Raw genomic sequence first — 15,611 nt, forward strand, 5'->3', positions numbered from 1 at the left:
AAATTCTTCAGGACAAGCTAAAATCATCAGCCCGGAGGTTGGGTCTTGGGCGCAGTTGGGTGTTCCAACAGGACGATGACCCCAAACACACCTCAAAAGTGGTAAAGGAATGGCTAAATCGGGCTAGAATGAAGGTTTTAGAAAGGCCTTCCCAAAGTCCTGACTTAATAAACGTGTGGACAATGCTGAAGAAACAAGTCCATGTCAGAAAACCGACAACTTTAGCTGAACTGCACCAATTTTGTGGTCAAAATTTCAAGCAGAAGCTTGTGGATGGCTACCAAAAGTGCCTTATTGCAGTGAAACTTGCCAAGGAACATGTAAGCAAATATTAACATTGCTGTATGTAGGGTTAGGGTTAGGGTTAGGGTTTTTTTTCATAGTTTGGCCGGGGGGTGCGACTTATACTCAGGAGCGACTTATGTGTGAAATGATGAACACATTACCGTAAAAAATATCAAATAATATTATTGATCTCATTCACGTAAGAGACTAGACGTATAAGATTTCATGGGATTTAGCCATTAGGAGTGACAGATTGTTTGGTAAACGTATAGCATGTTCTATATGTTATAGTTATTTGAATGACTCTTACCATAATATGTTACGTTAACATACCAGTTGGTTATTTATGCCTCATATAACGTACACTTATTCAGCCTGTTGTTCACTATTCTTCATTTATTTTAAATTGCCTTTCAAATGTCTATTCTTGGTGTTGGCTTTTATCAAATACATTTCCCCAAAAAATGCGACTTATACTCCAGTGCGACTTATATATATTTTTTTCCTTCTTTGTTATGCACTTTCGGCAGGTGCGACTTATACTCCGGAGCGACTTATACTCCGAAAAATACGGTGTATATGGACATAAACTGAGAAGTTGGTACACTTTGACTGCAAACTGAGACCCGGAACTGGCGAAAAAGACCCGAAAAGAGTGACTGATTCTTCATTTAAACATGGAATATATCAGCATCCCAACAGTTGGCATCTCAGTGAGAGCAGACATTGTACAGTGAGTGATGTTTTGTTATGTTTGTTTGACCGAAGTCTGCAGTAATCAGTGATGTTGTCGAAGGAAAAAGCGGACGTAGTAATGCGTCTGTGAAATTAAAGCGCCACAGTATGCTTGAATTGAGCAATATACGTAAATATTAAATGTTATTATACATGTGCATGTTACTACATTACGTATATACTTGCGTCATGTATATATAACACCTCAATGGTGTTTCTTTATTATGCATTTTCGGCCGGTGCGACTTATACTCCGGAGCGACTTATACTCCGAAAAATACGGTACTTTTGACCCAGCACATTTGCTCACATTTTCAGTAGAGCCATAATAAATTCATAAAAGAAGCAAACTTCATGAATGTTTTTTGTGACCAACAAGTATGTGCTCCAATCACTACATCACAAAAAAATAGAAATTATTGTAAAGTCAAGACAGCCATGACATGATGTTCTTTACAAGTCTATGTACACTTTTGATCACCACTGTATGTTAACATGTTACACAGCCTGTATGCATTCTTCAGCTTCCGACAGGAAACAATTCCAGGTGTAACAATTGATCGATATATCGATTTATAGTCCTAAATTCATACTTGCCAACCTTGAGACCTCCGATTTCGGGAGGTGGGGGGCGTGGTCAGGGGTGGGGCGGGGCGTGGTTAAGAGGGGAGGAGTATATTGACAGCTAGAATTCACCAAGTCAAGTATTTCATACATACATACATACATATATATATATATATATATATATATATATATTAGAGATGCGCGGATAGGCAATTATTTCATCCGCAACCGCATCAGAAAGTCGTCAACCATCCGCAATCCACCCGATCTAACATTTGATCAGAACCGCATCCGCCCGCCATCCGCCCGCACCCGCCCGTTGTTATATATCTAATATAGACGATGCAAGGCATTAGTGAGGTTATAAAGCTTTTGCCTGTTTAAGAAAGGAGACTGATCCAATGCAGCACAGACATTCGCGTGCCACGCTGTCACAACCCAGACGCACACCAATGCGCAATCATATGGGAGCCGCGCTGAGCGCACCTCCAAGCGCGTCTCGCTGCCGGCGACGGCCGGGTATATGGGCCCGACGCTCCAGCGCCATCCATTTTCAGGGCTAGTTGATTCGGCAGGTGGGTTGTTACACACTCCTTAGCGGGTTCCGGCTTCCATGGCCACCGTCCTGCTGTCTATATCAACCAGGGTGAGCCCCACCCCTTTCGGGAGCGCACTGCGCGCGGAGTGACCCCTGTTACGCGCCCCCGGCAACAGGGGTGGCGGGCAGGTAAGCTGCGCGGGCGGAGCGCGCGGAGTGACCCCTGTTACGAGCCCCCGGCCACGGGGGTGGCGGGCAGGTAAGCTGCTTACCTGCTGCGCGTGACGCCGGCCGCGGCGAAGGTTGACGAGGCGGGGTGTCGGTGCGGTGGGCGCGGTGGTGACCCTGGACGTGCGTCGGGCCCTTCTCGCGGATCGCCTCAGCTACGGCTCCCGGTGGGGCCCTCTCGGGGGAAGGGGCCTCGGTCCCGGACCCCGGCGAGGCGTCCCTTCTCCGCTCCGTAAAAGTGTCCATCTCTTTTTCTTTTTTTTCTTCTGTTGTGGCATATGCTGCAGGTGCCTGCTCGTTTTTCGTATGTGGGTAACAACATTTAACTATGTATATATATTTCCCAATTGGTTTAACTGCCACCCGCCTGAATCTATTTAAAATCTAATTTTTTTTAATTTCAACCGCCCGACCCGACCCGACCCGACCCGACCCGACCCGACCCGCGGATAAAATCTAATTTTTTAAAATTTCATCCGCCCGATCCGCGGATAATCCGCGGACTCCGCGGTTGTGCCCGCAAACCGCGCATCTCTAATATATATATATATATATATATTATATATATATATATATCCTGAAAATATGCAAACAAAACTGTGTTTAGGTAATTGATACTTCAAACTTGCATAAATAAATCTTAAGGAATATAACATAACTTGGCTTCTGAGAGCTTCAAAATGTAATGAATAAAATGCTAAAGTTGTTGATAAACAAGCAATTATTTTAATAATTAAATATGGTCATTTTAAATGAATTATGATCATTTAAAATTAATTATTTCAAATATGTTTATTTTAATGTATAATTCTATGGCTGGATGTAATAAGGAGTCAGAAAAAATACAAATAAAAATACAATTAATTTTGATGTTTTTAGAAAAATATAGTAAAAATGTATTTCGTTTTTTTTTTTTTTTTTAATTAATAAATATATCTATTTTTAGGTAAGATAAAGATAATAATACAATTTATCTCTAGTCTGGATGATTTAGTTCTTGTCACCCTGTTGTCCTCCCGTCTGAAAAAAGGCTGTCCTCACTCAGGTCCGCATGGAGCTGGAGGGGGCGTGGCCTCCAGCTCCGGCTGAAAATCGGGAGATTTTCGGGAGAATATTTGTCCCGGGAGGTTTTTGGGAGAGGCGCTGAATTTCGGGAGTCTCCCGGAAAATTCGGGAGGGTTGGCAAGTATGCCTAAATTACAAGTATAAGTCGGTCCGGAGTATAAGTCGCACCGGCCGAAAATGCACAATAAAGAAGGAAAAAAACATATATAAGTCGCACTGGAGTATAAGTCGCATTTTTGGGGGAAATGTATTTGATAAAAGCCAACAGCAAGAATAGACATTTGAAAGGCAATTTAAAATAAATAAAGAATAGTGAACAACAGGCTGAATAAGTGTACGTTATATGAGGCATAAATAACCAACTGGTATGTTAACGTAACATATTATGGTACTACTACTGTAGTTTTTGTACAGTTTTTGACTGTAAAATCTACGGTTTTTGTTTTTAACGGTGTATTACTGTAAATGGAAAGACGGTACATTTGTTTTTACGATAGAAAAACTGGCAGCTAAGTTGCCAAAATAAAAAATAAAAACTTACTAGTTCTGTTTTTCCATGAACAATATAATGTAGTAAAAACCAATGTCAATCTAACACAAACATTCTGGCAACTAAGCTGCCAGCTTTTTCCGTAAAACCACCCCAAAAAAACAGTGGTACTGTTTTTGCATTTACCTAAAATGTTTAAAAAACAACACAAAAACAAAAAAACACTATATTTTACAGTAACATTTTGTAAACGTTAAATTTTTTTCATGTAAAATCGACAGTGTACTTAAAACAATTTATATTGTTAATAATGAAATCCAGAGGCAAATTGTGGTTGTCATTTCCTCCTTCTCTTTGCCTTCAAACATGGCACCCATCACTTCAGTCAAGCATTATTTAATTATTTCTGCATCAGAGAATGGCTTCTTGTGTTTACCCAAAACCCATGCCACTCTGAGTGAGCGCTCTGTTGCTATTTGTTGTTGTGTCATAGATTTAACAACAATCTTGCTTGATGTTTCATATGACTTTTTCAGCCTTGTGATTTCTTTTTTTCTTAGCTCTGAATCATGAAGAAATGTCTCTTCAAATTCGCAGTGCTCTTTCAGATAGTGACGTTTCAGATTTTCACATTTCACCAGAGCAACAGTACAGTTGCATATTAGACACATTGGTCTGGTACTTGCAGTAGGTAGGATGAAAACATATTGCTCTGTCCATTCTTCCTTGAAACGTCGGTTTTCCCTGTCCACCTTTCTTTTACCAGCCTGAGCCAACTTGGAGCATGCCATTGTGATTTGATTCACATTCAGTGACTGATGAGCAGTGTTGGGACTGTAACGCCGTTACTATCGGCAGTAACTAGTAATCTAACGCGTTATTTTTTTATATTCAGTAACTCCGTTACCGTTACTACATGACAGAGGTGGGACCAAGTCATTGCTTTGCAAGTCACAAGTAAGTCTCAAGTCTTTGCCCTCAAGTCCGAGTCAAGTCCCGAGTCAAGACAGGGCAAGTCCGAGTCAAGTCCAAAGTCAAGACTGGAAAGTCTCAAGTCAAGTCCCAAGTCCTGCATTTTGAGTTTCGAGTCCTTTCAAGTCGTTTAACCACAGACTAATATATTTACACAGATTGTGTATGCTTTTAAAACGCTGTATTTATTTATTAAAACAAGTGCATTTGAAATTGCAGGGAAAAAAATAGTGCTGACATTGCACTTCAAAATAGCACTATTAACCAGTCATTTTAAACATGTAACTCATTCCTTTACAGAATAAACACATTTGAAAAAAACAAGTGCAACTGTACTTATTTGCACAAAAGTGTTAACATTGTATTTTAATGGCATATTGCATTGTAACTAGTTCCACAGCAGTTTCTATCCTTTTTCTTACCTTATCTCATTGATCTAATCTCATACTGTATGTGTGTTTATGTTAAAGTAAAGTTAAAGTAAAGTTAAAGTACCAATGATTGTCACACACACACTAGGTGTGGTGAAATTTGTCCTCTGCATTTGACCCATCCCCTTTGATCACCCCCTGGGAGGTGAGGGGAGCAGTGGGCAGCAGCAGTGCCGCGCCTGGGAATCATTTTTGGTGATTTAACCCCCAATTCCAACCCTTGATGCTGAGTGCCAAGCAGGGAGGTAATGGATCCCATTTTTATAGTCTTTGGTATGACTCGGCCGGGGTTTGAACTCACAACCTACCGATCTCAGGACGGACACTCTAACCACTAGGCCACTGAGTAGGTGTAGTATGTGTGCGTACACATGAAAAACATAACAAATATATGAACATAACAATGAACAGAGTTGTACTTTTTAGATGTCAGGACCCTATGCAATATGTACACATATTCTTAATATAGTATACATTTTAACTGACCTTTATTTGACTATGTTTGTCTTTTTGTAGGTGGCTAAAATACGCGGTGCTGCTGACTGCCGTCTAACGTTACGTTACTGTGTGTGATACATTGACTAATGTTACGTTACTGTGTGTGATACATTGACTAACGTAATGTTACTGTGTGTGATACATTGACTAACGTAATGTTACTGTGTGTGATACATTGACTAACGTAATGTTACTGTGTGTGATACATTGACTAACGTTACGTTACTGTGTGTGATACATTGTCTAACGTAACGTTATGTGTAGGTACCTCATGCAACCCTGCTTAAAAAAAAATCACTTGACAAAAAGTATGAATAAGGTAGCAAACTGCAGTGGACGCAACAGATTGCCGTGTTTGCAATGACGTTGTAACCATAGACATCTTATAAGTAGACGCAGCATTGGTTGCTGTGACGTGAGCAATTTGGCCGCCATCTTGAAGTGGTGATGAGGAGCCGGCGAGCAGCCTAAACTGACAGTTGACAGGTAGAAAACAAAGATGCCGGGCTGGTGTTCAGCGTTTTCCTGCTCAAATGAGCGGACTGTTGAAAATAGGAATCGGGGGATTACTTTTCACAAGTAAGATTTAACATTAACGTACTATTGGTTGTATCTTATGAAAATAATATTACCACAGAGTTGAGAAGGATCAAAGATCTTCAATATTTGTATGTGAAAATCACAAAGAAATCTTCTGGGGGAGGATGACGCCCCTACAGGGGTTTGGTTTACAAATTTTCAGCCCCACCTAAAACAAAATTCACCAGCCGCCACTGATTATGATGCATTCTCATTTTAGGCAAAGTATAAGACAATATTTTCTTAACAGTATAATTGTAACCAGGAATAAGTCTTCAAGTAACAATATTCAAATACTAACATTGTTGGGTTAAACAGAATTTGGTTTTATTCTGAATCCAGTGAAACAGATTGGTGGTTTTAGCTGACATGAAGACTTTCAGGTGTTTATATATGTTTAAGTATTTGGCAGACGCTTTTATCCAAAGCGACTTACATAAAATAATACATATAAAACAATCACTGCAAACATTATCATTTAAGGGAAGAATGTAATAGAAAATATCAATACAAAGTGTCAAGACAGAATAAACTCTCTGCTGCTGCAGCAACAGAGATACAGTCTTTAGGTCCCTAAGATATATAGATATCTAATGTATTCATACATTGTTTATGTAGGATATACGCATGTATTTTTAACCTACGGTAATCATATTGTTTCTTCAACTTAAAAATAGTTTACCGTTTTTTTCCCCCCTTCTCTGGGATTATATTCGCAGTTTTGATCTCGGACGTCTGGTCACTTATAGCGTATAAGAATATTATATTACTGATAAGCAAACTATGAATAATAAAACACGCCAAAACATGTGTCTGTTTTCATAGCTACACGTATGACAAAAAAGGGGGGTGAAAATCAGTGGTATTCAGTGAGGTAAGATGAATTAAATGCGCTGACAGTTCATTGCTCCTGCCAAATGAATTGCACTGAGTGGAGCGGCTCACCACTCCAAGATGGCGGCCACGCGCCTCGTCTGCGCCAGTAGGCAGTAGCGCTCCATGCTTCGTCTACTTATAAGATGTCTATGGTTATAACGTTAGCAGTGAGTTTGCAGCCTCACTGATTTAACTACACAGCAAATAAAAGTCACGTTACTTAGCCAATAAACGTTATCTTACATTCAAAACTTACCCTTCTTTGTGCAACTTCAAATGTCGAACGAAGTTGGAATTAAGTTGTTGCGTCTCCGTCTGTAATATTCGAACTGCGTGATTTGCATTCGGCAATTCTTTTTTTGTTGACCAAGTCGTAGGTTTTATACCCGAACGAAACCAACTTTGGCATAATTGTTTCTCACTGGCATGTTGTTGGACAACTCATTGGTTGTCCTGCAATTTGATTGGATGAATGCTGCGTGATGAAAACAACGTAGATCTAATTTGATTGGCTGTTGTACTGAGAGCACACACGCTGACAGGAACAACACGCTGATAGACAGACGGAGAAAATGAAAAATACGGAGCGCTCCCAAATAACTTTTTAAGCTTTGGATTTTGGGGAAAGTGGCAAGTCGTGGCAAGTCATGTCAAGTCAAAAGGATCAAGTCCAAGTGAAGTCACAAGTCATTGATGTTAAAGTCTAAGTCGAGTTGCAAGTCTCTTTACATTTTGTCAAATCGAGTCTAAAGTCATCAAATTCATGACTCGAGTCTGACTCGAGTCCAAGTCATGTGACTCGAGTCCACACCTCTGCTACATGATGCGTTACTGCGTTATTTTGCGTTATTTTTTATGTAGTATCGGCTAGAAACTGAGAAGATCTGAGTGTTGCAGCGCTGCTGAAGAGGCGACAAAAAAGAGGCGCGCCGCGCGCTGTTTGTGTGTACGTGTGTGTGTTTGTGTGAGTGTGTGTGTGTGGGAGGGGGCGTGTCTGTGTCTACTATCAAGACGTCATGGCGAACCCCGAAGCCGAGTTTCTTAAAATGGAGATATTTTCAGTACGTTTCTTTTATCGACCACAAAGAAAAGAACATTTTAGCTGAATGTAAGTTTCAAATATGCTGAAACAGCTACAAAAACAACATGCTTCGACGAAGCTAGTAAAGAGACACACACTTCACCTCCACCTCCAACAGCGGCTGGATTTTAATGAGGCACTGCACACTGAAGGTACACACACTCTGTCAATTCTCTTATATACTCTTTCATTTTAGACTTTTAGAGTGTTTGATTATCACATCACTCTAAATGTTTAGACTATAAAGTTCACAAACCTAAAGAGGGATACTAGTGGGCCAGGCTAATATTTCCTTTTCTCTAAACTAAGTGGGGAAATGTGTAGAGTGTTCTGGGCTTCAGACATGATTTTATTTCAGAATTCCTTGAGATAAAAAAAACGCCTGGTTAGGCTTTATGTATGTAGTGTGTGCCTTTCTTGTTTTACAGCTATGTTGTTATTATGCTGTTTGTTACTTATGTATGTTAAGTTGCAGCAATTTAAAATAGTTTTGTCAATTTGTTCTGGTCTGAAACAAATTGGCCCTTTGAAACATATCTTTGTCTTTGTGTGTTGTATGTAGAGCACATTGCTTAGCAGAGTTCAGTGATGCAAATGCATGTCAAGTTGATCAACACATTGTATTATTCTCCAGTGCAATAACAGTACTAAAATGAAGGCTAAAAGGCCATTAAATGGGGCCTTAAAAAAAATATATATATATACAGAGGTGGGTAGAGTAGCCAGAAATTGTACTCAAGTAAGAGTACTGTTACTTTAGAGATTTATTACTCAAGTAAAAGTAAGGAGTAGTCACCCAAATATTTACTTGAGTAAAAGTAAAAAGTATGTTGTGAAAAAACTACTCAAGTACTGAGTAACTGATGAGTAACATACACACTCATATCATATATATATATATATATATATATATATATATATATATACATACATACATACATATACATTGATATATACAGTATATAATTCATATGTATTTATTTTGCTGTTTTTGTTTACAAGTTAAAGGTGTTTTAATGAATATACATGCATGTTTAACATATAGATTCCTTTCTTTCATGAAGACAAGAATATAAGTTGGTGTATTACCTGATTCTGATGACTTGCATTGATTGGAATCAGACAGTAGTGATGATAACGTCCACGTTTTCAAATGGAGGAGAAGAAAAGTTCCTCCTTTCTGTCTAATACCACATGAAAGTGGTGGGTTTTTGGCATCTTATTTGTCCAGCTTCCATATTCGTTTTTATACACTTTACAAGAAATATATTGGCGTCAAACTCCGTAGCTTGCTAGCTTGTTTGCGCTGGCTTTCGGAGACTCTTGTTTTGAAAGCGCAGGCGCGATGGAGCGGCACTTTTATTGTGAAGACAGGAACGTCCTCGTGCGGTTGAAATAAAAAAGTATCTTTTTTCCTTCACACTTTTGATTGATTGATTGGAACTTTTATTATTAGATTGCGCAGTACAGTACACATTCCGTACAATTGACCACTAAATGGTAACACCCGAATAAGTTTTTCAACTTGTTTAAGTCAGGTCATGTGACCACCTGGCTCTGTTTGATTGGTCCAACGTCACCAGTGACTGCATCTGATTGGTGGAACGAAGTGAAACGTCACCAGTAAGGCAGGCACTATGAAGGTCTGTCTGACAGACCAAAACAAACAAAGCGTGCATTAACAGATCGATAAAAATTAGTAGCGAGTAGCGAGCTGAATGTAGATAAAAGTAGCGGAGTAAAAGTAGCGTTCCTTCTCTATAAATATACTCAAGTAAAAGTAAAAGTATGTTGCATTAAAACTACTCTTAGAAGTACAATTTATCCCAAAAGTTACTCAAGTAGATGTAACGCGTTACTACCCACCTCTGTATATATATATATAACTAACTAAATAGTTACTTTTCACAGTAACGCATTACTTTTTGGTTTAAGTAACTGAGTTAGTAACTGAGTTACTTTTGAAATAAAGTAACTAGTAACTGTAACTAGTTACTGGTTTTCAGTAACTAACCCAACACTGCTGACGAGTGAACAGTTAGTGAAGTAGCGATACGAGACAACTGTGTGCCTGCAGCGAAAGGTTCCATGCACTGTGCACATGTGTATGACCCAGGTGGTAACAGCCTATCAGCGCGTCGTTGTGATAGAGATGACAACCCATACCCCGGAATCAGCCAATCAGAGTGGCGTTCTCTCGCTCTTACGCCGTCTCTCTCTCTTTCTTTCTCTGAGAGAGAGAGAGAGAGAGAGAGAGAGAGAGAGAGAGAGAGCCGGAGAAGTGTAAACGAAACGTGGAGATATTTGACTAAAAACAACAAAGAACGTTGACTTGTGCTAGCGATAACTCAAAGATAAATACAATTATTATATTTCTTTATAATAATTATAATAATAAAAAATTATTTTATTTTATTTTTTTATTTTTTTTAACTATAATTCGTGCTAGGTCCGGACAGACACGTCGCTGGGTCCGGACATGGACCGCGGTCCGCCTGTTGAGGATCACTGGTCTAGTCTCTTACGTGAATGAGATCAATAATATTATTTGATATTTTACAGTAATGTGTTCATCATTTCACACATAAGTCGCTCCTGAGTATAAGTCGCACCCCCGGCCAAACTAAGAAAAAAAACTGCGACTTATAGTCCGAAAAATACGTAATCTTTTCGGTTGTATTGTCCATCCATCCATCCATCTTCTTCCGCTTATCCGAGGTCGGGTCGCGGGGGCAGCAGCCTAAGCAGGGAAGCCCAGACTTCCCTCTCCCCAGCCACTTCGTCCAGCTCTTCCTGTGGGACCCCGAGGCGTTCCCAGGCCAGCCGGGAGACATAGTCTTCCCAACGTGTCCTGGGTCTTCCCCGCGGCCTCCTACCGGTCGGACGTGCCCTAAACACCTCCCTAGGGAGGCGTTCGGGTGGCATCCTGACCAGATGCCCGAACCACCTCATGTGGCTCCTCTCGATGTGGAGGAGCAGCGGCTTTACTTTGAGCTCCCCCCGGATGACAGAGCTTCTCACCCTATCTCTAAGGGAGAGCCCCGCCACCCGGCGGAGGAAACTCATTTCGGCCGCTTGTACCCGTGATCTTGTCCTTTCGGTCATAACCCAAAGCTCATGACCATAGGTGAGGATGGGAACGTAGATTGACCGGAAAATTGAGAGCTTTGCCTTCCGGCTCAGCTCCTTCTTCACCACAACGGATCGATACAGCGTCCGCATTACTGAAGACGCCGCACCGATCCGCCTGTCGATCTCACGATCCACTCTTCCCTCACTCGTGAACAAGACTCCGAGGTACTTGAACTCCTCCACTTGGGGCAAGATCTCCTCCCCAACCCGGAGATGGCACTCCACCCTTTTCCGGGCGAGAACCATGGACTCGGACTTGGAGGTGCTGATTCTCATCCCAGTCGCTTCACACTCAGCTGCGAACCGATCCAGTGAGAGCTGAAGATCCTGGCCAGATGAAGCCATCAGGACCACATCATCTGCAAAAAGCAGAGACCTAATCCTGCAGCCACCAAACCAGATCCCCTCAACGCCTTGACTGCGCCTAGAAATTCTGTCCATAAAAGTTATGAACAGAATCGGTGACAAAGGGCAGCCTTGGCGGAGTCCAACCCTCACTGGAAACGTGTCCGACTTACTACCGGCAATGCGGACCAAGCTCTGGCACTGATCATACAGGGAGCGGACTGCCACAATCAGACAGTCCGATACCCCGTACTCTCTGAGCACTCCCCACAGGACTTCCCAAGGGACACGGTCGAATGCCTTCTCCAAGGCCACAAAACACATGTAGACTGGTTGGGCAAACTCCCATGCACCCTCAAGGACCCTGCCCAGAGTATAGAGCTGGTCCACAGTTCCACGACCAGGACGAAAACCACACTGTTCCTCCTGAATCCGAGGTTCGACTATCCGGCGTAGCCTCCTCTCCAGTACACCTGAATAGACCTTACCGGGAAGGCTGAGGAGTGTGATCCCACGATAGTTAGAACACACCCTCCGGTTCCCCTTCTTAAAGAGAGGAACCACCACCCCGGTCTGCCAATCCAGTGGTACCGCCCCCGATGTCCACGCGATGCTGCAGAGTCTTGTCAACCAAGACAGCCCACAGCATCCAGAGCCTTAAGGAACTCCGGGCGGATCTCATCTACCCCCGGGGCCTTGCCACCGAGGAGCTTTTTAACTACCTCAGCAACCTCAGCCCCAGAAATAGGGGAGCCCACCACAGACTCCCCAGGCACTGCTTCCTCATAGGAAGACGTGTTGGTGGGGTTGAGGAGGTCTTCGAAGTATTCCCTTCACCGATCCACAACATCCGCAGTCGAGGTCAGCAGAACACCATCCTCACCATACACGGTGTTGATAGTGCACTGCTTTCCCTTCCTGAGTCGGCGGATGGTGGTCCAGAATTGCTTCGAAGCCGTCCGGAAGTCGTTTTCCATGGCCTCACCGAACTCCTCCCATGTCCGAGTTTTTGCCTCTGCGACCGCTGAAGCCGCACACCGCTTGGCCTGTCGGTCTATTGTTCTAAAAAAAAAAGAAAACTATCGTCCCTGAATTGTATCAGCAACCACAAATTCTGAATCGAATCAAATTGTTGATAAAAAGTGTTATCATACATGTAATTTATTTCTGTTTTTTTCTCCATTTTTCTTGTCAATTGGATTTTCACAATAAACCTGCACACCGTGGGCTGCAAATACCCGGGCCGCACTTTGGACACCCCCTGCTCTGTAGTGCCAAGTAAACAAACCGCTTATTCTGTTAGCGAGTTTTTAAAATGGGACAGGACCCGTGTGTGAGTAGCTTATTCGTCTGGTGGTTATTGCATGACAAGTAGGTGGAATTGTGAGAAGGTTTGGTAGGTTTGAGGTCAGGCTTTGAATTGTGAGAAGGTTTGGTAGGTTTGAGGTCAGACCCGGAGCCTGAGAGAAGTAAACGGAGTGTGGCGGAGGGGGATCTCAGGGGGAGGTTTGTCTTGATTTGACGCTGCATGCAGATGTCCTGGCTGTTGATGTGCTTCATGGGGATTTCTGACCTATATTGTTGGAACACACTGTCCACCATTACTGTCCTGAACTTGAGTTCACATTTTGTCATGTCTCCAAAGAAGTCACTGCCCTCAACTAACTCTACTCAGCAAGTCACCGAGCAGATGGAAGAGGGACGCTTTCTGATCTTCTGGCTGTTTGTAACATTTTTGTTTCAACAGCATTTCCCTGCAAGTCACAGCACATAAAAGTCTTGTCAAAATAGCGACATAACTTGTGTTTTCTGTTTTATTTCATTAATAAAGCTATGAGTGCATGTTTAATTATAACAACCATGTCTTGGCTTAGGCCAGGGCAATTATTTTGACTCTCGGGGTCAAATTTAGAGAAAAAAATGTGTCTGGGGGCCGGTATATCTGATTGTTAGGAACACTAATACAAAACCTCACAATAATGTCTGATTGAATGCTGAAGTTAAAGTTAAAGTTAAAGTAGCAATGATTGTCAAACACACACTAGGTGTGGCAAAATTATTCTCTGCATTTGACCCATCACCCTTGATCACCCCCTGGGAGGTGAGGGGAGCAGTGAGCAGCAGCGGTGGCCTCGCCCATGAATCATTTTTGGCGATTTCACATAATAGTGAGAGTCCAGTCCATAGTGGATCTAACATAATAGTGTGAGTCCAGTCCATAGTGGATCTAACATAATAGTGTGAGAGTCCAGTCCATAGTGGATCTAACATAATAGTGAGAGTCCAGTCCATAGTGGATCTAACATAATAGTGAGAGTCCAGTCCATAGTGGATCTAACATAATAGTGAGAGTCCAGTCCATAGTGGATCTAACATAATAGTGAGAGAGTCCAGTCCATAGTGGATCTAACATAATAGTGAGAGTCCAGTCCATAGTGGATCTAGCATAATTGTGAGAGTCCAGTCCATAGTGGATCGAACATAATAGTGTGAGAGTCCAGTCCATAGTGGATCTAACATAATAGTGTGAGAGTCCAGTCCATAGTGGATCTAACATAATAGTGAGAGAGTCCAGTCCATAGTGGATCTAACATAATAGTGAGAGTCCAGTCCATAGTGGATCTAACATAATAGTGAGAGTCCAGTCCATAGTGGATCTAACATAATAGAGAGAGTCCAGTCCATAGTGGATCTAACATAATAGTGAGAGTCCAGTCCATAGTGGATCAAACATAATAGAGAGAGTCCAGTCCATAGTGGATCAAACATAATAGAGAGAGTCCAGTCCATAGTGGATCTAAAATAATAGTGTGAGAGTCCAGTCCATAGTGGATCTAACATAATAGTGAGAGTCCAGTCCATAGTGGATCTAACATAATAGTAAGAGTCCAGTCCATAGTGGATCTAACATAATAGTGAGAGTCCAGTCCATAGTGGATCTAACATAATAGTGAGAGTCCAGTCCATAGTGGATCTAACATAATAGTGAGAGTCCTGTCCATAGTGGATCTAACATAATAGTGTGAGAGTCCAGTCCATAGTGGATCTAACATAATAGTGTGAGAGTCCAGTCCATACTGGATCTAACATAATAGTGAGAGTCCAGTCCATAGTGGATCTAACATAATAGTGAGAGAGTCCAGTCCATAGTGGATCTAACATAATAGTGTGAGAGTCTAGTCCATAGTGGATCTAGAGAATAATTTCGCCACACCTAGTGTGTGTGTGACTATCATTGGTACTTTAACTTAACTTAACTAACTATGCAAAGCCAAAGCCATTTATCAACAACACCCAGTAAAGCCGCCGGCTTCGTTGGGCCCGAGCTCATCTAAGATGGACTGATGGAAAGTGGAAAAGTGTTCTGTGGTCTGATGAGTGTACATTTCAAATTGTTTTTGGAAACTGTCCAATACAAAGAAGAAAAGAACCATCCGGACTGGTCTAGGGTCAAAGAGTAAAAGGCAGCATGTGTGATGGTATGGGGGTGTATTAGTGCCCAAGACATGGGTAACTTACACATCTGTGTTGGCACCATTAATGCTGAAAGGTACATACAGGTTTTGGAGCGACATATGTTGCCATCCAAGCAACGTTATCATGGACACCCCTGCTTATTTCAGTAAGACAATGCCAAGCCACGTGTTACATCAACGTGGCTTCATAGTAAAAGAGTGCGGGTACTAGACTGGCCTGCCTGTAGTCCAGACATTGAACATGTGTGAAGGCTAAAATATGAGAAGGGAGACTGTTGAACAACTTAAGCTGTACATCAAGCAAGAATGAGAA

This window comes from Nerophis lumbriciformis, linkage group LG28, assembly GCF_033978685.3.
Source record: "Nerophis lumbriciformis linkage group LG28, RoL_Nlum_v2.1, whole genome shotgun sequence".
NCBI lineage: Eukaryota > Metazoa > Chordata > Actinopteri > Syngnathiformes > Syngnathidae > Nerophis > Nerophis lumbriciformis.